This window comes from Lissotriton helveticus, chromosome 11, assembly GCF_964261635.1.
Source record: "Lissotriton helveticus chromosome 11, aLisHel1.1, whole genome shotgun sequence".
NCBI lineage: Eukaryota > Metazoa > Chordata > Amphibia > Caudata > Salamandridae > Lissotriton > Lissotriton helveticus.
In genome coordinates this window covers 61,040,278-61,062,876 of record NC_136072.1, presented here as the reverse complement: position 1 = coordinate 61,062,876, position 22,599 = coordinate 61,040,278, and the positions used below count along the sequence as shown (strand labels likewise).

At 49.4% G+C, this 22,599-nt stretch overlaps 1 protein-coding gene across 1 annotated transcript in view; it reads right to left on the bottom strand.

Annotated features, from left to right (window-relative positions):
* The window catches only part of LOC144791457 (cytochrome P450 2J2-like), a 131,470-nt gene that overhangs the window by 28,685 nt on the left and 80,186 nt on the right, over window positions 1-22,599 (bottom strand). The gene's annotated exons all lie outside the window — the stretch shown is intronic.

Here is a 22,599-nt window from a genome sequence, read left to right as displayed (position 1 = left end):
CGCCAAGATCCGGATGTCACCGTGGTGGTTTCATAGTTGAGAGGCACTTCATCTGCAGTGGGACGCCGAGATCCGGATGGCACCGAGGTGATGTCTAGCAAGTTGCTGTATTGGTGTGGTCATTCTACAATGCTGAAAGTCGGTGTGGGGCGCCCCATTAGCCTGTGAGATGGCGTCAGTAGCGGACTGATGTGCGAATGGGGCCAAAGGCAGCGCAACAATATTTTCTGAAGAGAAGACACAAAAAGGTGCTGACATTCCAAGATCCGGATGGCACCGAGGTGGTGTCTAGCAAGCTATGCAGTTGAGTTGTGTGCGCACTTGCGGCGAATAGGTCGAAGGCAGCATAACAATGTTTTTTTAATAGAAGACACCACAAGGCGTTGAGATTCGGTTACCACCGAGGTGATGTCTAGCAAGTTGCCGCACTGGTGTGGCCATCCTACAATACTGCTCCGAATAACGGCGTGGGGTGCCCGAAGGGGGGGGGAGCCGGCGTGAATGGGCCTTCCTAGGTGGAGGCTCGTCTGCTGTAGTGGGGCGCCCCTTTACCGTTTCAGTTGCCATTCAGCTGAGTTTCGGCTGCTCTTGATGCTACAGCGACAGGCGGCTGCAAGAGGACTCTCAAAATGGCGGCCTGTTCTTTGGATTTGGGCCTGGTCCACTAAAATGGCCCTGGGACACCTTAGAACTCGGACACTCGATTTTTTTTTCCTTTCCTGTACATGCAAAAAAAGGTAAATGCCCGGTACGTTACACGCTTCATCTGCCACGATGAACTCTCCAGAGGAACCGAAAAAAAATATAGTTGTGGTAACTATACCATGCATCGTCATATGGAGAGGTGGCACCAATTAATTATAGTGCTGCATAAAAGAGAGATTTGGAGGAGAACCCCTGACCTGCTAGTACATTCATCAAAGAAGTGGCACTGAGAGCTTCAGAGGCAAGGGAAACGGTCCCAAATATTTAGAAGAACTTTGGAAAGATTAAAATGACATGTTTAGATTGTGGCAAATTAATTTCATGTGGACAGATGAGTGTTACTCTAATAAATACAGCATATGAACATCATCATAGTCGATGGTTGGTAGAGACATTTTGACTATATCCTGGACCTGCCCGTCCTCGCCCAAAATGGCGCCGGAATAAATGGGACTCGTAACTCCTTGTTGTGTACTGGTTGCAGAACCTTGAAATCACGAGATACGTATGCAGTTTTGAAGCACATGGCGGGCGGGGACGAGAATTGATTGACTATCTCGACATCCCTATTGATATTAAGTTCTGATGTGTTATTGATTACTGTACTGTTGAAAGTTCGAATTAACGTCACCCATGGTACTTGCCCGCAAATGTATATCTAGATAATTTTATTGTAACTGGCCCTGTCGTATTTTAATTATAAAATGTACGTCCACCGATTCCGTAACTGTTAGACACCTTAGTTCTTGCAACCTAATGGCCCGCCCGTTACGTTCCTCTACAGTGTAAATGTCTATTCATCATATACGATTACAGTTTGCTCTGTGGCAGGCCCACGTGGTTATAGGCTCGTATTTGTATAATGAAATTTTCACAATAAAGGTTTTTAAAAGAAAACATGGTAGTAGTATATACATTGGTAAAGTTTTTAATAATAGTGACTGTTTTAGAATCATTAAAAGGCAAGTGAAATAAAGCAGACCAATTACATGAAGGGTAAAAGGTATAATACGAAGGAACGCAGTAAAGATAAATGGTCAAGGACTGTTGTGTTTTCTATTCCTGCAACATAAAGTGATCGATAAGAATCTCATATTCAGGCGTATCGGCGACTAAGACAGCAGGTCGACCCTCTTTTGCTCAACGGCTCCGTCATGGGACGAAGAAACGCTCTTTTTCTCGAAAAAAGAATATATTTTACTTGCAGGACAGTTGTAAAATTTCCGGGAAAGTACATTAGCCTGGAACATTATAACATATATTTAAGAAAAAATAATGTTCGGAAGTAATGAAAAGCGTAATTTTTAGGTCATATGACCAAGCCTTTCATCATTACAATAAGAAAAGTAAAATGAACCAATGAAAAGTTTTATTAACAAGTCACATGACTTGTTATGCTTACGTTACGCGCTGCGCGCCCCGGATGACTTCCGGATGCGCTAACGCGGCGCCTCATATGACGCATTACGCGACAACGCAGGTACAGAATATAGTCAAAATGTCTCCACCAACCAGCGGTCGGAACACAACCCCTTTCAGCAGGCTAAATAGTTCTGTTAAATGACAACAGAAGGGACAGGCAACAAGAACCATCAGTCAAAGAGGGGAGGGCTAGTTCTTCTCTACCGGGTTACATTGGGGCGCTACCGGAACTGATCGAATTGGTAGTCTACAGTGTTTCTGGATGTTTCAGACTGAAGCTGGGGTTAGCATGAGAGCAGCACCATTTCGTAGCTCCGTCGTGGTCATTCCGCAACCAATCATGGCAGCCGTTCTTTATCGTTATTTTGGGCGGGGTGGGTGGCGGAGCCGAGCTGTTTTGCAGCCATCATTGTGTGGAGTTCAGTTCATTTCACTAGTTTTGTATTTGTCATGAGGGGTTGTTCCTAATGTTTCTATTTTAGCGAGGTCAAAAAGAGATCCCATTAGTGGCCTACTGATTTTGCTCGATTCCTTTTCTTTTTTTTTTACACAATTTTTCGTTATCTGCAAAGACTAAACAGAGTATTGCGACTCTGTGTTTGTTTGTAAATAGAGAATGAACCAAAGAGAACTAATTCTAAAACAGTAAATACTTGGATAACAATCAATCAAATGGAGAGAGAAGCAGGCACGACGGATTACAACGGGGGCAAAGGCCTGCGTTAACTACCTTTCACTATCTGCAAAGAGAGAGTACTCCTAATAGAAATGAGGGGGGGGGGGCACCATTCAAAGCAGATCAGTGTGCATAAACACGAAAATGTTTTCACTTACCACGTACTTGACATTCGACAGCTTATGATATTTGCTATTAAAAAACCATTGAAATTCACTGAAAAAACCATAGGTTATAGACCATATATAGTTAGGAATTAGCATTTACAAAACCTTGAAAATTCACTGAAAAAACCATAGGTTATAGACCATATATAGTTAGGAATTAGCATTTAAAAAACCTTATTTTACTCACACAAAACCATTGAAATTCCATATATAGTTAGTTGCACTAACTATATATCGCGCACCCGCAATCCACTGCTGATCATGTCACATATTACATCATTCATGACATGGTCAGTGACATCACTGATGACATCACTGATGACATCTCAAATGACATCACTGATGACATCACTGATGACATCTCATTTGACATCATTCTTGTGCTAATACGATAAACCTCTTCAGACTCTAATATAACCTTAGATACACTCAGTGTATACAGACACTCACACACTGCCACTCATCCATGGAGTTACTCACACACCCAGTCAGTCATGCAAAGAAACAATCTCACCTCCATTTCTTCAACTATACAGTTAAACACACCTTACTTATTGAAACATATACTAACACATATTTAATCTCTTATACAATCCCTGATACAAGTTCACAATGATCGATACAACCACTCACTCATTCAGTGGCTCTCATGCACAGTTATTTATATATGCCAACTCTCACATGTACTGTGTTTTACATATGTACTTACTATGACATGTAGCATTGAGATATCCATTCACTCATCAATACACTCATGCACACAGTCAACTGCCCATGTAGCTGTTTCCACATGCACTCTTGAACTCATACACCTAGTGAATAAACTGCTCACACATCTATGCATAGAGTCACACACCTTCCAGCCACCCCCACACAAACTCAATCTCCCATAGAAATACTTGGGCAACCAATTAATAACACATATAGCCTCTCGTATAGCTAATGATCAACACATGCAGCAGTTTACAGAACAACAGACATAGGGGCCGATTAGGATGGCGGACGGAAATGGGTACTGTCCACCATGGTGGGGGAAATTTTACTCCCGGCTGCGCCGCGGAGAAACCGCGGTTGGGATTAGGATATTCATGTCACGAAACTCCGACCGCGGCGGACGGATCACAACCAACATCGTCCGCGGTGGACGGAACACAACCAAGTCCGTCCGCGGCGGACGGAGTCCAATGAACAACCACTGCCGCGGACGGAAATGACCGCGGAAAATAAAACATGTACCGCCATACCTGAGAATACTCCGTGGCCGCAATTAGGATAAATCCGCCCGTACCACGGAACTCACAGCCATCCACGTCCGCGGCGGAAACAATGCTACGAGAACCACAGCATCAGGGCGGAAGGCCAACACGCACAACATCCCTAGCGCCTAACAAATGTATGAAAGTGCACCGCAAGTCCTAAGCAAACATACGAACATTGACAAGGCCCCCCCCCCCAAGCACAAGCCACCATGACACGTCCCAATTATCCAATAATGCACACAAGTCAACACGCCCACCTACCACCTGACTCGCAACAACCATTGAGACACGACTACAAAAAGACACCCCCACACAACCACAATCCCTTGCACCACAGCATTGCTGCCAGCAAGAGGGCCATTCGAGACACTGCTAACTCACATAAAATCACATAGAAGACACCCACCCACCACCCTACCACACAAACACCCACCACACAAATCCTATACATCACACACCACACACCTGCACCTCTCAACTCACTCAACTCACACACTGAGCACCACACACTATGGCACCCAAAAAAAACCCCAAATTCACGGAGACAGAGTTGCGGGTTGTGGTAGATGAAATTATCCGTGTGGAGCCCAACATCTTCGGGGCCCAAGTCCAGCAGACGACCGTGGCGCAAAAGAACCACATGTGGGACAGGATCGTCACTCGGGTGAATGCGTCGGGGACTGTGCCGAGGACCAAGCACGACATTCAGAGGCGGTGGCATGACCTTAAGACCAGGGTCAAGGGCATCCGAGCGAAAAACCACGCCAGAGCCAATCTTACTGGCGGTGGCACACCCCCGGAGCCCATACCCTACACCGATTGGGAGGAGAAGGTGCTGGTGATACTACACCCAGAGAGCCTAGACGGCCTTGACGAAGGAGAAGAGACTGGTGAGTACAAACCAAGCACCACGATCAGCACGACATGGTCAGGCTCACACAACTGAGAATAAACATCCCCCACGCCCCAACCCATGCACGTCGGACACCAACACACTAACATGTCCATGGCTCCCAACAGGCCCCCATGTTCACGGGGAGGGTGGTGGTGGTGGTGGTGGTGGAGGGTGGGGTGTGTGAGAGGCCCAAACTACAACTCCCAACAGGCCCCCATGTGCACGGGGAGGGTGGTGGTGGTGGTGGTGGTGGAGGGTGGGGTGTGTGAGAGGCCCAAACTACAACTCCCAACAGGCCCCCATGTGCACGGGGAGGGTGGTGGTGGTGGTGGTGGTGGAGGGTGGGGTGTGTGAGAGGCCCAAACTACAACTCCCAACAGGCCCCCATGTGCACGGGGAGGGTGGTGGTGGTGGTGGTGGTGGAGGGTGGGGTGTGTGAGAGGCCCAAACTATAACTCCCAACAGGCCCCCATGTGCACGGGGAGGGTGGTGGTGGTGGTGGTGGTGGAGGGTGGGGTGTGTGAGAGGCCCAAACTACAACTCCCAACAGGCCCCCATGTGCACGGGGAGGGTGGTGGTGGTGGTGGTGGTGGAGGGTGGGGTGTGTGAGAGGCCCAAACTACAACTCCCAACAGGCCCCCATGTGCACGGGGAGGGTGGTGGTGGTGGTGGTGGTGGAGGGTGGGGTGTGTGCGACAGGAAACAGAAATGTCTACAAATCAATGTAACCATGTACTGTCCACATTACTGACCAGCTCGATCTTGTCCCTCAGGTGATCGTCAACTGACTGGGGAAAGCAGTACCCGGCCGCCAGCCTCGCCTCCCACACCTACAGGACTCTCTGCTGACGACGACACAGGCAGCTCCGGGGCGGAGGATGGAGCGGGACCAAGCACGCAGCCAGGGCCATCTGGCTCACAGGGACTCCCGGGACCGACCAACGTCGCATGTGTGACTCCCGCGGCACCTGTCTCTGTGATCTGCACAGTCCCCACCACCACCAGTACCACCAGTACCACCAGTACCACCAGTACCACCACTACCACCAGCACCACGACTCCTGCCGGTGCCACCCAGCATGACCCAGCGCGCAACGCTGGTCCAACGGCCCCACACACAAGCAGGGTGAGTGGGCCACAAACACAGGCAACGGGACAACTGCCAATCAGGCGAGCCACACACCGCCGGTCAGAGGAGGGACAGCTACCCGAGCCAGTGGCACAGTCCCTACAAGCTCTTGCCAGGTGCCAGGCCTCATACGACCGGTCCCAGGCAAACGCTGATCGTGTTCACCAGGACTCAGTGGACAACACCAACATCCTGCGCGAGATCTCTGGCATCCTTGGCCAGATGTTGGTGATCATGGGCCAGCAGGCAACGATGTGGAGGGAATGGGTTGGCCGGAACAACCCCCCCCCCCCCCCCTCCACCAAGTGTGTCAGCGCCACCGCCACCGTCACCTCCGCCTCCCCCGTCACCTCCGCCTCCGCCTCCACCGCCGCCACCACCACCTGAGCCCCTGGCGACGGATGTGGCCCATCACCAACCTGCCCTCCCAGCTGACTCTGTACCACCTCCGAGACGGAGGGGGCGGCCGAGGCAGGAAGTGGCTGAGAGCAGTGTTGGAGCGCCAGGCACACGCTCCAAGAGGGGACGACCTTGACAATGCCACTGCCTGTGCCAGACATTCACCCTGCAAACCATCCTGTCCCACATAGACAATCATTGCCACTGGTCTGCTGGACTAGCCTGACACCCCCCAATGTGGTGTCAGCACGGACATTTCATCTGCCATTACCTTCAACTCCAACTCCCTCCCCCCACTTACTTGTAAATATTCACCAGCACAAAAGCACAACCTGTCAATAAATTGCATTTACTCACACAATGTTGTTTTGCCTCCATGTTTATTCACATGATTGCCATCAGATACAGACGTAAACAGGTACAGGGATCATAGTCGCACATGATCATGGCGCTGCGGGAGTGACCTAGAGAAAACCAGAGACAGCAAACACACGTCACTAAAGAGATTCACACACATCACAACACAATGCACAGCAACATTACACAAACGACAACCATCACACAAGCATGGGATGGGAGCACACACATCATGGACACTCCTATGTCCAAAGACATGAAGACACACATGTGCAACCATCACAAACCACACCCAGCTGATTAACCCCATATCCACACAACACCAGAAAACATACATGAGCCATTGTCAACCGCCACTAGAGGTAGATACTCACATTCAAGGGAAGTAGCGATCAATGAGCTGGCGCCTCTGGTCCACACCTTCCTCCTCACCACTATCCTCATCAGTCGACATGGGTGGGATGGGAGGCCGAGGAACTCCTTCGTCTTCAGGGTCCAACAGCAGTTCAATGTTATTGCGTACTGCCAGGTTGTGGAGCATGCAGCAGGCAATCACGATCTTGCATACTTTTCCTGGTGAGTAAGGCAGGGCCCCTCCGGTCTTATCGAGGCACCGAAACCTAGACTTGAGCAGTCCAAAGGTACGTTCGATGACTCTCCGTGTCCTTCCATGTGCCTCATTGTACCGCATTTCACCCGCCGTCCTCGGATTACGTAGGGGACTGAGGAGCCAGGGCCGGTTTGGGTAAGCCGAGTCGCCTATGTAGGGGGATGACAGAGACAAACATCAGAACAAGATATGGTGGGTACCCCATGCAACACAGAGATCACAAGAGTCCCCACTGCACACTCACCAACAAGCCACGCTTGACCGGGTGGCAGATTTGCCATGAGTCGTGGGACATTGCTGGTTCGCATGATGTGGGCGTCATGTGCGGATCCAGGAAATCTTGCACACACATGGGAGATGATGTTGCTCGCCAGGCACACCACCTGCACGTTCAGCGAATGAAAGTGTTTGCGATTCCTGAATACTTGTTCGCGTGCCCGTGGTGGAATGAGCGCGATGTGCGTGCCATCAATTGAGCCCACAACGTGAGGTATGTGGCCCAGTGCATAGAAACCAGCTTTGACAGCTGGCAACTCTTCCGGACGTGGGAAATGTATGTACTCATCCTTGTACAGCATCATAGCTGTTAACACATCCCGAAGAACCGTGCTGAACATGGCCTGTGACATACCCCCGGCACCTCCAACTGTATACTGAAATGTGCCAGTAGCGAAGAAATGTAGTACCGCCATGACCTTTGCAGTGGGTGTAAACGAGCCAGGATACGTTCTACGTGGCTGCAGATGAGGAGACAATTGAGCCACAAGCTCCAGCAACCGACGTCGATCCAGCCTGAATTTCCGAATCACCTCCTCGTCTACCATATCCTCCAGCAGAGTGTATGGGCGATGCACATTTGGAGCCCTCCTGTGTGGGAGAGAGATGTAACTTAGGTCAACTTACAAACGACGCATACGTGTACAACTCCATCACATGTGTACCTTACTGACAAAACTTCAGTCGTCACCCTAATGTATCGTAGACACATCACAGACACTCATGCAACTGCATGCACACAAACGATAAGTTTACACAGGCCATGTCATCAAGCACAAATGCCACCACCAATGATGATGTGCATACGGTAATGACATGCATGGTGACAGAACGTATAAATCACATACACGGAATGCATGTGTACCACCACCACTGTAGTCACCTCGACACAACAAGAAACTGACAACAGATGCATTAATTGGCCACACAGCCGTGATGTACTGTGTAGTTGTGAAGATGTAACAACGTCTGTAGGGTCAAACCCGACGTCAACACGTACAAATGCACATCTGTTGCCCATTGTGTGCCGACCGATGTCCATTGTATGGACACACATGCTATATTGTATGACATATGACCTTTCACAATCACGCTCACATCCCTCATGACGCAACTGCACACAACACATCACGGTGCAGCGTCTGACAAGATCACATATTTGGCGCCGCCATGGCGGTGCTCAACTTCCGCTACTTCCCAAAGGCCATATGCGGCCTGCGGCCCTCTTCCCATTGGCTGCATGTGCAGGGACCGTCACGGGCACACATCGGCAACCGCACGTGCAAGCTTCAGGCACGGATGCTTCAGTTGCAACAATGTACTATCACTGGCGCCTCCATGGCGGTGCACGTACACAGCGGGGGAGGTGCAGGCCTATACACCCTGCAGATGTACTCAATGGACATGCCAGTTCATGACCCCCCTTACAGTCACCTTGCATCATCCACCGTACACCGGCCGGAGCGGCCGGCCCATGAACAACCGCCGTGCCCGGCCATGAACAACCGCCGGTCCCGGCCATGAACAACCGCCGTGCCCGGCCATGAACAACCGCCGTGCCCGGCCATGAACAACCGCCGTGCCCGGCCATGAACAACCGCCGGTCCCGGCCATGAACAACCGCCGTGCCCGGCCATGAACAACCGCCGTGCCCGGCCATGAACAACCGCCGTGCCCGGCCATGAACAACCGCCGTGCCCGGCCATGAACACAACCGCCATGGCCGGGCACGGCGGTTGTTCATGGCCGGGCACGGCGGTTGTTCATGGGCCGGCCGCTCCGGCCGGTGTACGGTGGATGATGCAAGGTGACTGTAAGGGGGGTCATGAACTGGCATGTCCATTGAGTACATCTGCAGGGTGTATAGGCCTGCACCTCCCCCGCTGTGTACGTGCACCGCCATGGAGGCGCCAGTGATAGTACATTGTTGCAACTGAAGCATCCGTGCCTGAAGCTTGCACGTGCGGTTGCCGATGTGTGCCCGTGACGGTCCCTGCACATGCAGCCAATGGGAAGAGGGACGCTGGCCGCATACGGCCAATCGCAAGTAGCGGAAGCTGTGCACCGCAACAACAGGGCCAGTCATTGACCCATTTCACGATCACGCTTCCAGGGCTGACCAATTGCTGGCGACGTATGCCACTGACACGTGCTGAGGGCCCTATATATGTGTCTTGGCCAAAATGAAACTTCCTACCCTGGGGACCAGTGCTGCCTGTGACCATCACCTCGACCTGCTGCTGCTGCTGCTGAGCTGACCACCGACTGCTGCCTGTGACCATCACCTCGACCTGCTGCTGCTGCTGCTGAGCTGACCACCGACTGCTGCCTGTGACCATCACCTCGACCTGCTGCTGCTGCTGCTGAGCTGACCACCGACTGCTGCCTGTGACCATCACCTCGACCTGCTGCTGCTGCTGCTGAGCTGACCACCGACTGCTGCTCTAGTGCCATACTCCGTGATCTTGCCATGTCGAGTGGCCAAGAGATCCGGTCTCGACCCTTCACCGCCGCGGAGCTTGATGTCCTCGTGGACGGTGTACTCCGCAACTATGGACGCCTCTACGGCGCACCGGGACGGGTGGTAAGTGCAGTGTGGGACATGTTGGTGTGCATGAGGGGGCCAAATGATCAGGCCTATTTATATCTTAGCTGTGTAGTGTGGGCTAGACATATGTTCCTGATTGTGCATGGCTGCTGACAGTAACGTCTTGCCCCTATGTGTGTGACAGGCCACCTGTCCACTGACTTAAACCCTTTTGTCTCCCATCATGGTAGGTCAAGCTGCACCTTCGCAAGGACCTGTGGAGGACCATAGCACGGGAAGTACGGGCATTGGGGGTGTGCAACAGACGACATACACACTGCCACAAACGCTGGGACGACATTTCCAGGCTGAGCAAGAATGTAGCGGAAGTAACACTGGGCCTGATTCCAAGGACGCCCCGTCTGGCCCGACGCTCCATGACCCCTCTCATGCACCGTATCATTGCAGTGACGCATCCTGAACTGGCCGAACGTCTGAGTGCCGATCAACAGCAAACTAGCGGTGAGCATACTGTCTGTGTAGGAAACTTGTGAGTGCTATGCATGTATTGGTGCACAGACACACTATTGAGTTCCGTGTTGCGTATGTATGCCTGTGATGGCATTTTGGTCCCATTGGGTGGTACTCATTTGACATCCAGGTCCGCCATGTTGACACGCCACTTGCTTAGTAGTTGAGTGTTAAAGCACATCCCCTAGTGGTCCATGGCCCCATGGCAGAAAATGTGAGGATGACTGGTAGGGGTGGGCCATGTGCAGGATGAGGGCTCATGAACCTTTGTCTGCTATGTGATTTGGCTATCCTGTTCCTTCTGTACGTGAGTGTGCCCATGACTCACACATCTTTTCTGTGCATTTCAGCTTTGACAGAGGACACTCAGCCACAGACGGTGGAGAGTAGCCGAGGAAATGAGTCCGGCTCAGACTTCGCACACACGCAGACTGACACGGAGGAGGCCAGCGCCGGAGAGGGGGACAGGACCGTCCCTGAGGACTCGCATGTGGAGACACCATCGTCCTCCTCGTCGGACACTCTTGGTGAGACTGCACTGTTGTCACAGACTGGGAGTGGGCACTCATCACCTTCTGTCGGAAGACAGCACACAGGGCCCACACTTCCGCCAACTGCACCATGTATTGTTCGTGGCCGGAGGAGTAGGGGGAGCAGAGTGGCGTTCGGTGCAGGCACCGCTGCCCCTGCCACGGTGAGCCAAAATGCACTGTGTGCTGAGGCCGTTGATCTGCTGCGACAGCTGTGTGTGGGTCAGACCAATATGACAAATGCTTTCCAGGACCATGATAGGAAGTTGGGGCAGGTGGTGGCATTCATGGAAGGGATGCATGGCGATCTTGCAGGTCTACACAGGACAGTGCAGTCATTGGCAAGCAGTGTGTCGTCTGCAATAGTACAGTCGAATGAACAGGGTGCTACTTCTGTTTCCCCATCTACACCGCTGGATGTCTCAGGGGGTAGTGATTATTCAGAGCAGGACTCAAATACAGGTTATTGCACTAGAAGCAGCGTCAGACAGCACGTCAGGGCACGCAGGGCACAGACCCCATCCCCTAGAAGACCCTCCTATAGCTGCCCCTATTCCTACTATTTCCAGGCGCCCGTGGAAAAAGTTGAAGCTCAGTGATTTCCATCTGCTTTTGGCTGAAGCCCCCCTGGCTCCTTTCACTGATGTGGAGTCCGGCTATAATTTATACTGCCGTTGGCTCACTAATGCGTTGGACAAGCTTATTCCTTATGTCTTGACTAAACAACAGCGCAGCCATCCCAGTCCTTGGTATGATGATGCTCTTCGACTTTTAAAAAAATCTTGCAAACAAGCCGAACGAGCCTGGCGCAAGTCTTATGACCCGGCTAGGAAAGCTTTGTACCTCGCCACTATCAAGACCTATCATCGAGCCATCTGCAGGACCAGGGCCGCCTACTTCTCACGTGAATTCAGTGCTAGTTCCAACCCTAGCAAACTTATCTTTAAAGCACTGAAAGATCTTACTGCTTGTAGAGCCTCTAACACTGAGATCTGCTCTGCCTCCCACTGTGAGGATTTGGCCGCTTTTTTTATCAATAAAGTGGAGGGAATTTACCGAACATTTCCCAGCTCTACGGGCCCCCGGCAGCTCACCACAGCCACTTCTAAAACTACTCTCTCGCTATCTTATCTTCCGGAGCTTTCTATAGAGGAGTTTGACAAACTCGTGATCAGGGTGAAATCGGGTTCCCCGAAAGATCCCTTGCGGCCCTCACAATTTAGAGAATCCTCCGCCTGCCTTCCTCCGCTCTGTAAACTCATCAATTTATCACTGTCATCGGGCTCTGTACCAGCTGCCTGGAAACAGGCGCAGGTAATTCCTATTCTGAAAAAACCTGCGTTGGACCCCAAAAAAGCTGAACATTATCGCCCCATCTTTCTCCTCCCGTGGGCTGCTAAGCTGACTGAGGCCCATGCTAATACTATTCTTGCAAAACATCTCCATTCTGCGAATATTTTGGATCCTTCGCAGAATGGGTTTAGGCCCGGCCATAGCACCGAGACGGCGCTCCTGTATATGGCCGAACATCTCCGCATGTTAGAGGATTCAGGTCACACGGCGGCACTTGTGCTCCTCGATCTAAGTGCCGCCTTTGACACCGTCTCCCATGACATTTTACTCCAACGTCTGGTTGAGGCAGGGGTGGATAAGCTGGCCCTTGAATGGTTCAGATCCTTTCTATCTGATCGCTCCTTCAGGGTCATCACTCCCCCCTTTGAATCCAAACCTCATGCGGTGGCCCAGGGCGTCCCCCAGGGATCGGCCTTAAGCCCCACTCTTTTTAACCTTTATGTCCAACCGCTGGCTGATGTCGCCAAGCGTGGGAACCTTTCCATCGTGTCCTACGCTGACGACACGCAGCTTGCGGTAGCGATTAGTGGGGCCTCCGATCTCGAGGCGGCTAAGTTCCGTGAGGGACTTATATCTGTGGCCCACTGGATGAATGATAACTTCCTACAATTGAATGCTAAAAAAACCGAGGTGCTCATTGTGGGGAAACAAATTCATCTGTGGGGTGACAGCTGGTGGCCACGTGAGCTCGGTCCTACCCCTACCCCTGTCACTGAAGTTAAAAACCTCGGGGTGTGGTTTGACTCTCAACTAAGCTTTTCCATTCACACAAAAAAGACCGCTGCATCTTGCTTTGGAATCTTGCGTCAACTTCGGTCCACTCTCAAATTCTTTGACGCTCCTACACGCCAACTCATTGTGCAAGCTTTGATTTTGTCTAAATTAGACTATGCCAGCTCTCTTTTTCTTGGAGTCAATCAGGCTGAGCTCTCCCGTCTCCAACGCGTCCAGAACGCTGCCGCCAGGGCTCTGGTTGGTTTGCCTAAATTCTGCTCAGCTAGGAGAACCATTTTTAACCTCCATTGGCTCCCGGTGGCACAGAGAATAAAGTTTAAATCTCTGATTTTGACATTCAAAATCCTTAAGCTTTCTTCTCCTCAGATCCTGCAGCAACTTATTCTTCCTTATGCTCCAGCTCGTCCTTTGCGGTCTTCTGTTCTCCACCTTGCCACTGTTCCCCGTTTTAAAAGATCCAGGATTGGCGGCCGCTCCTTTCGAGTCCTTGCCGCCAAACTGTGGAATTCCTTGCCCGTCCACATCCGTGCCATCGATGAGCTTCTTGCTTTTAGGAAGGCGGTTAAAACTTTTCTCTTCCCCATAGCCCCCTAGTCCTTTGTCGTTGTGTTGTGTTTTCCACCTCCTGTCCGGTTTTAGTTCTGCACTAGCGCCAGGACGCCCCTTTGCTGGGGCAGCTGTGCGCTCAATAAATCAGGATAACATAACATAACATAGATCAGCTAAATCTGTTCACGTAGACGACGTCAGATGCACTGGAGTAGACACACAGGATCCACAAGTGTTGTTGGGGGACATGCCTTCCGGAGCTACACAGGCATTCAACACGAAAGGTACTCCGAAGGCAAGGGATACTCACATGTCCATGGACTGTTCCTTGGACAAGGCCAGTCAGAAGACAAAGGCACCTACTAAGAGCGGGGAGACTCCCAAGAGCAGGCCCACAGCAGAGGTAAGGGACACTCCCAAGGACAGTGAGAAGACTAAGGCACCTACTGAGAGCAGGGAGACTCCCAAGAGCAGGCCCACAGCAGAGGTAAGGGACACTCCCAAGGACAGTGAGAAGACTAAGGCACCTACTGAGAGCAGGGAGACTCCCAAGAGCAGGCCCACAGCAGAGGTAAGGGACACTCCCAAGGACAGTGAGAAGACTAAGGCACCTACTGAGAGCAGGGAGACTCCCAAGAGCAGGCCCACAGCAGAGGTAAGGGACACTCCCAAGGACAGTGAGAAGACTAAGGCACCTACTGAGAGCAGGGAGACTCCCAAGAGCAGGCCCACAGCAGAGGTAAGGGACACTCCCAAGGACAGTGAGAAGACTAAGGCACCTACTAAGAGCAGGGAGACTCCCAAGAGCAGGCCCACAGCAGTGGATAGGAACACTCCCAAGGACAGTGAGAAGACTAAGGCACCTACTAAGAGCAGGGAGACTCCCAAGAGCAGGCCCACAGCAGTGGATAGGAACACTCCCAAGGACAGTGAGAAGACTAAGGCACCTACTAAGAGCAGGGAGACTCCCAAGAGCAGGCCCACAGCAGTGGATAGGAACACTCCCAAGGGCAGGGACACACACAGGGAGCAGGTGTCTGCTGGAGGCAGGTGCACCACAGACGACAAGTCTGCTGGCAGGAACAGGGCGGCGAGCAGGGCACAGGCTACATCCAGAGACAACACTCCACCTAAGGATAAGGCACAACCTACGGACAAGGCATCTAGCATGGACAATGGCGCTATCAAGGACAGGCATACTTCACCCCTGGCTGCACTGAGGCTGATGTTTTCTACTAAACGCCAAACTGATGTCTCCGCGGCGGAGTCCCCCCATACCTCCACTCCCATCCAGGCCAGTCAGAAGCAGAGGAGGGTGTCCCCTGTTGTTGCATCCCCCATTACACATCATTCCGAGTCCAGGCGGCAGGCACAGAGCAAACGACAAGCAGGCTCCAGCACCTCCCCCGAAACCAGATCCCCGGCAGCAGTTGCTCCACCTATGCTGGGTGGTGATTCTTTGGAGTCCCCACCACTTGGCAGTCCTGTCCTGTCCAGGGTGCACTCACACCTCCCTAAGAAACGCAGACACACACCATTGACACCTGCCAACCCCGATTTGGCTCTAGGTGAGCTATCCCCAGCTCCCAGGCCCACCCTGCCTCCTGGCCCATACAGCCCTGTGGCTCATCATTTCAGTTGTCCCAGTGGCGCTGGTGCAGTTGACTCTCATGTATCAGATGGTGGCACAGTGTCAGTTGTGCCCTCTCCTGTTGCAGGTCCTGGCAGTGTATCTGGGTCTATGGCTCACGTGTCAGTTAGAAGATCTGTGGCTGTGTTGCACACTCCTGTTTCTGGTGCTGGCAGTCTGTCTGGGTCAGTGGCTCACGTGTCAGTGACTACATCTGTGGCTGTGTCTCACACTCCTGTTGCTGGTGCTGCCAGTGTGTCTGGGTCCGTGGCCCATGTGTGTGTCACTCGGGCTGTGGCTGTGTCTCACACTCCTGTTGCTGGTGCTGCCAGTGTGTCTGGGTCCGTGGCCCATGTGTGTGTCACTCGGGCTGTGGCTGTGTCTCACACTCCTGTTGCTGGTGCTGCCAGTGTGTCTGGGTCCGTGGCCCATGTGTGTGTCACTCAGGCTGTGGCTGTGTCTCACACTCCTGTTGCTGGTGCTGCCAGTGTGTCTGGGTCCGTGGCCCATGTGTGTGTCACTCGGGCTGTGGCTGTGTCTCACACTCCTGTTGCTGGTGCTGCCAGTGTGTCCGAGGCAGGTAGTTCACGCAGTCCCCCTGAATCTGTGATGTGAGGTGCTGTACACTTCACTCAAATGTTACTTCACATGGTGTGTCCATTGAGAACTGTGTGGCACTCTTGTGGTCCCTGTGACGGGTTGGTAGGGACACGTAGTTGTGCTGCCTCTGATGTACCTGCTCTGTAATGCACAATGCCCTGTTGATGCTCTGATACTGCATGCTGACCTCTCGTTACCTGCTGTGATGTACCTGCTCTGTACTGCACAATGCCCTGTTGATGCTCTGATACTGCATACTGCCCTCTCGTTACCTGCCTATGATGTACCTGCTCTGTACTCTACAATGCCCTGTTGATGCTCTGATACTGCATGCTGCCCTCTCGTTACCTGCTCTGATGTACCTGCTCTGTACTCTACAATGCCCTGTTGATGCTCTGATACTGCATACTGCCCTCTCGTTACCTGCCTATGATGTACCTGCTCTGTACTCTACAATGCCCTGTTGATGCTCTGATACTGCATGCTGCCCTCTCGTTACCTGCTGTGATGTACCTGCTCTGTACTGCACAATGCCCTGTTGATGCTCTGATACTGCATACTGCCCCTCTCACGTGCTGCCTCTGATGGGCCTGTTCTGTGCAATGGACTGTTGATGCAATTTGCCCCTCTCACGTGCTGCCTCTGATGGGCCTGTTCTGTGCAATGGACTGTTGATGCACTTTGCCCCTCTCACGTGCTGCCTCTGATGGGCCTGTTCTGTGCAATGGACTGTTGATGCACTTTGCCCCTCTCACGTGCTGCCTCTGATGGGCCTGTTCTGTGCAATGGACTGTTGATGCACTTTGCCCCTCTCACGTGCTGCCTCTGATGGGCCTGTTCTGTGCAATGGACTGTTGATGCACTTTGGCCCTCTCACGTGCTGCCTCTGATGGGCCTGTTCTGTGCAATGGACTGTTGATGCACTTTGCCCCTCTCACGTGCTGCCTCTGATGGGCCTGTTCTGTGCAATGGACTGTTGATGCACTTTGCCCCTCTCACGTGCTGCCTCTGATGGGCCTGTTCTGTGCAATGGACTGTTGATGCACTTTGGCCCTCTCACGTGCTGCCTCTGATGGGCCTGTTCTGTGCAATGGACTGTTGATGCACTTTGCCCCTCTCACGTGCTGCCTCTGATGTACCTGCTCTGTACTGCACAATGCCCTGTTGATGCTCTGATACTGCATACTGCCCTCTCGTTACCTGCTCTGATGTACCTGCTCTGTACTCTACAATGCCCTGTTGATGCTCTGATACTGCATACTGCCCTCTCGTTACCTGCCTATGATGTACCTGCTCTGTACTCTACAATGCCCTGTTGATGCTCTGATACTGCATGCTGCCCTCTCGTTACCTGCTCTGATGTACCTGCTCTGTACTGCACAATGCCCTGTTGATGCTCTGATACTGCATGCTGCCCTCTCGTTGCCTGCTATGTTGTACCTGCTCTGGTGCCCACTTTGCCCATGCTCACGCATACACTGTGATTTGACCCCTATTTTGGACAATAAAGGTAGTCTATCAAGTCTCGTGGTCTGTCGTTGCCATTCCTGCTTGCGTACTGCAAATGTGTATTCGTATAGGCTTCTCATCAGTGGTTTCGGTAACATGACACTCCCCCTCCCTACGTCACGTCCCTTGCTGGTATTCCCCTCCAGACAGCCAATGGTTTGTACCTTACCTGCGTCGTCGTCCATAGTAGGCCATGACTAGGACGTGGTGGATCGCGAAGAGCATCGGGAAAGCGTGTAGCGCCGGGTCCATGGTGGTGGTCAGCTTGCGGTGGGTATCTCGGCTGTGTCACCTATGTTCGCTGTGGGGATTCCGCCGTGTTAAGACAGGTTGTTTTTCCGCTGCGGTTTTATGTGTGTTCTCCGCCATCTTGATTTGGGGGACGGTCTTAGACGTCAGTGCGTACGGCGGAGCGTCCGGATGTGTTCCGTCCGCCGCGTGGTCGTGTGTAGTTGGCCGGCGGAGCGTGCTTTTCCGTCGCGGACGGAAATTTGACACGTTTTCCTATCCTGATATGGCGGACGGAGTATCCGCGGCAGGCGGACACGGAAAAGGCTTTTTCCGCCTACTCCAGGGACGCGGTGGCTCTTCCGTCCGCCATCCTGATCGACCCCATAATGATGCACAAATTAAGACAGTTTAGTCACTAACCCATGCATTCAGTGAGACACATTTAATCACTCACTCATACAGTCAGTCACGCACCTACTAAATCCTTCATCCAGACACTTATACATCCACTCATTCTTCAATATGTAAGACATATTTTAACTTTACAGAAACATACAGTCACTGGATGTTGTCATCAGTGATGTCATCAGTGATGTCATTTGAGATGTCATCAGTGATGTCATCAGTGATGTCACTGACCATGTCATGAATGATGTAATATGTGACATGATCAGCAGTGGATTGCGGGTGCGCGATATATAGTTAGTGCAACTAACTATATATGGAATTTCAATGGTTTTGTGTGAGTAAAATAAGGTTTTTTAAATGCTAATTCCTAACTATATATGGTCTATAACCTATGGTTTTTTCAGTGAATATATATATATATATATATATTTAAGAACAAATCTAAATTTTGTCCAATAATGAATCCTGGAAACAAAATTGACACATTCTATGAACTAGTGCTGGCAGACTTGGAAAATGTTAAACAAACAGAGAACATTAAAAAGGAAAATCTAACCAAAATGGAACGCATGGCCATACAATCCTTGAAAGCAAATACAACAATTGAGATAAAACAAGCGGACAAGGGTGGAAATATAGTAATTATGGAAAAACTTGACTATGTGGAAGATGCGATGCGACAATTGGGCAACACAAAAAATTATGAATGTCTGACCAGGATCCAACACCAAGGTTCAAGAATGAACTAGGCATCAAACTACTTGCTTGGAAAGCAGAAGGATTGATAACAGAGGATGAAAGAAAGTTTCTTATGGTAGAGTATCCAATTACGCCTACCATATATTTTCTTCCAAAGATTCATAAGACTTTGAATAAACCTCCTGGGAGACCAATTATCTCCAGCTGTGGCAGCCTGTATGAACATCTATCAATATATGTTGATCACTTTCTATCCCCTATAGTACCAACTATCAGTTTGTATATAAAATACACTGGGGATTTCCTGCGCATATTAATGAATACACAATGGCAATCTACTTACTATCTAGTGACAATAGATGTCGTCTCACTTTATACATCAATAGAACATGAGATAGGCATAAAGGCAGTGCAACATTTCTTACAGCAACGACCAGTTACGGAACGTGAACACTCAAAAATGCTGATCGACATGATCAAACTTTGTCTTCATAATAATGTTTTCCTATTTGATAGCAAGACTTACATGCAAAAGTGCGGTACCGCAATGGGAGTTTCCTTCTCTCTAAGCTATGCGAACCTCATGATGGGATGGTGGGAGAGGAGCATAGCTTGGAGAGAAGAAAACGACCATCACATGGCTAATGTAGCGTTATGGTTACGCTTCATTGACGATCTCTTCCTACTGTGGAAAGGAACCAAATCAGAATTTCAATTATTCTTCAATGAACTCAACAAAAATGAAGTAGGCCTGAAATTTACCCACACCATCAGTAACAAAGAAGTGGAATTCCTCGACACAAAATTATATGTACATAATAATCAAATACAAACAACAGTACACAGGAAAAAAACGGCCACCAACAGTTTACTACACGGACAGAGCTTTCACCCAGGGAAACTCAAGAAAAGCATCCCGTATGGGGAATTATTGAGAATGAGAAGAAACTGTTCCGAGCACAGTGAAATGGAGAAAAATTTTGACGAGACAAGGGAGAGATTTCTACAATGCGGTTACAAATACCAAGATATTATAAATGGAGAAACAAAAGCAAGGAAGAAAACAAGAGCTGAAACATTGGTATCTAAACCTGATAAAGAGTACAGAAAGAATGGGAATGAGACTAATTCTGAAACTGAACCTCCGAGAATGATCATCACGTACACCAAAGAAAGTTACAAAATACAAAAAATAATGAGCAAGTACTGGCATCTGATCCAAAAAGATCCGGACATAGGAAAAAATATTGGAGAACGACCACTGATAACATACAGGAGAGCCCCAACCTTTCGGATCATTTGGTACACAGCCACTTTGAAAACAAAAAAACGAATAATTGGTTAACTGATAAGAAAAAGGGATTTGTGAAATGCAATACTTGCAAGGCATGCAAAATAGGAAAAAATATGAACAATATAAAAGATCCTGCAGGCAAAATATATGTAATAAGAGAACATATAACCTGTGAGACGAGTTTTGTAGTCTACATGCTACAATGTTACTGTGGCAAAAGGTACATTGGGAGCACCACCTGCCCTCTCAAGAAAAGAATCTTGGAGCATATTCGTGCCATACAAAACAAAGGCTTTGCGTATGCAATGGCAAAACATCTAATAACTCACAAAGATAAAACATGGAAGGACATCCAGTATTTTGGACTAGCAACCATCCAGCAGCACGAACGTGGAGGCAATAGAAAACTTAAACTAAGAAGACTCGAATCAAAACTAATCATGCGCTTCAAAACAAAACAGCCTGCAGGATTAAATGGAGACGAAGAACTTTATTTCCATCTCTAGGTGCCTGCCCCTCATGAACACCATTTTGAAACTACGACTGCCAAAAATGTGTGTAAATACAGAAAGTTAAGACACAGGATACAGGTTATGGATGACCTCTGCTCTCTTTATAGCTGATCGGAGCGATTTGATTTCTGGTGAAAACAACGGGCAGTGGCAAGGGCACTCAGCCCTAGATACTGGGATTTGATACATATAAACTATGAACTAGATTATAAAAAGAGGATTGATTGTATCCCAATAATTGTCGAGTCTTAATCACTGCCTTCTCACCGCAAGAGTGACAATGGGACATGCAGCATAAACAATGGGCACTCAGCCCACAGTTAACATAAATATTATTGTCGTACAAAATGTAAAGACTTCAATAACGTATGTACACAATGAGACTATAAGCTAGATAATGCTTAGAATTCGTTAAAATGTTTAAAACGTAATATGTTTTTTTGCTTGGAAACTGCATGACCCATAATGCACTATCACACGCACACTCATTAAAATGAAAGCAAAGTAGGACACTTGTGTAACACTGCCGTGAGAAGGAACGTTTTGGTTCGAAACGCGTAGGCTGTTAGCAGTGTGTTGAATAAATCTACATAAACTAACGAGCGGAGTGCTGGATTATTATTTTGTGGCAGAATATATATATATATATATATATATATATATATATATATATATATATATATATATATATATATATATATATATATATATATATATATATATATATATATATTCGGTAGGGAGGTGTATCTTTATTTTTCTTTATATTTAAAAAAAAAGATAAGAAGTACCATCGTACTTCCCAAGAAGTACTGTGACCTTTTGAAACTATAAAAAATTATTATAACAAACAATAATAAACAACAAACAAAAATTACTGTTTTATTGATTGTCAGAAATCCTTTAAAAAAATGTATTAGGTACAATGCTTTTTCCAAGATAGTACTGTGGTACTCCAATGGAAAAATATATTTTCTCATCTATTCACACTTTTGAAAAATGCCTCATGCCTTCCTATTAGTGAAAAAAATGGTAATATCATATACCTAATGTACACACCCAGAACATATCAATTTTTCAGCTACGTCTGTCTAAAAAGTCGATGGAAAATTCAAAAGTCCCTCCATGACATGCTACTCCACTCCTCTGTATTACACACCACTTCACTCTACAACTCGCCGCTTAACTACACGCCATGCCACTCTATGCCACGCCACCCTGTGCCACTCCACTGAATGCCACTCCACTCTTTGGCATTCCTCTGTATGTGATAAGTTTAGCTGAACTTCTTATATTTTTATGAAGTGACCTTGTGCTTGGGGATGGTAGGGGGGTAAAATCCAATCCCACCTTTGAGCCAAGGGAAGAAAAACGAAAATACTACCTTTAATTTAGAAATCCGGAGAGACCAAAAAGCACCCCCACTTTTGGGCAAGGTGGGGAATATTGGGCCCAATTGAATCCTGTCCTGCCGTTGGGTAGTATGGGGGCCATAGCTCATAGCTGCCCTGGCGTAACATTGTATTACCACTGCCATCTGGCACGGCAGAGATAGGGGCATTAGTTATCCCCCACAGCCTTAGACACAACTTGGGA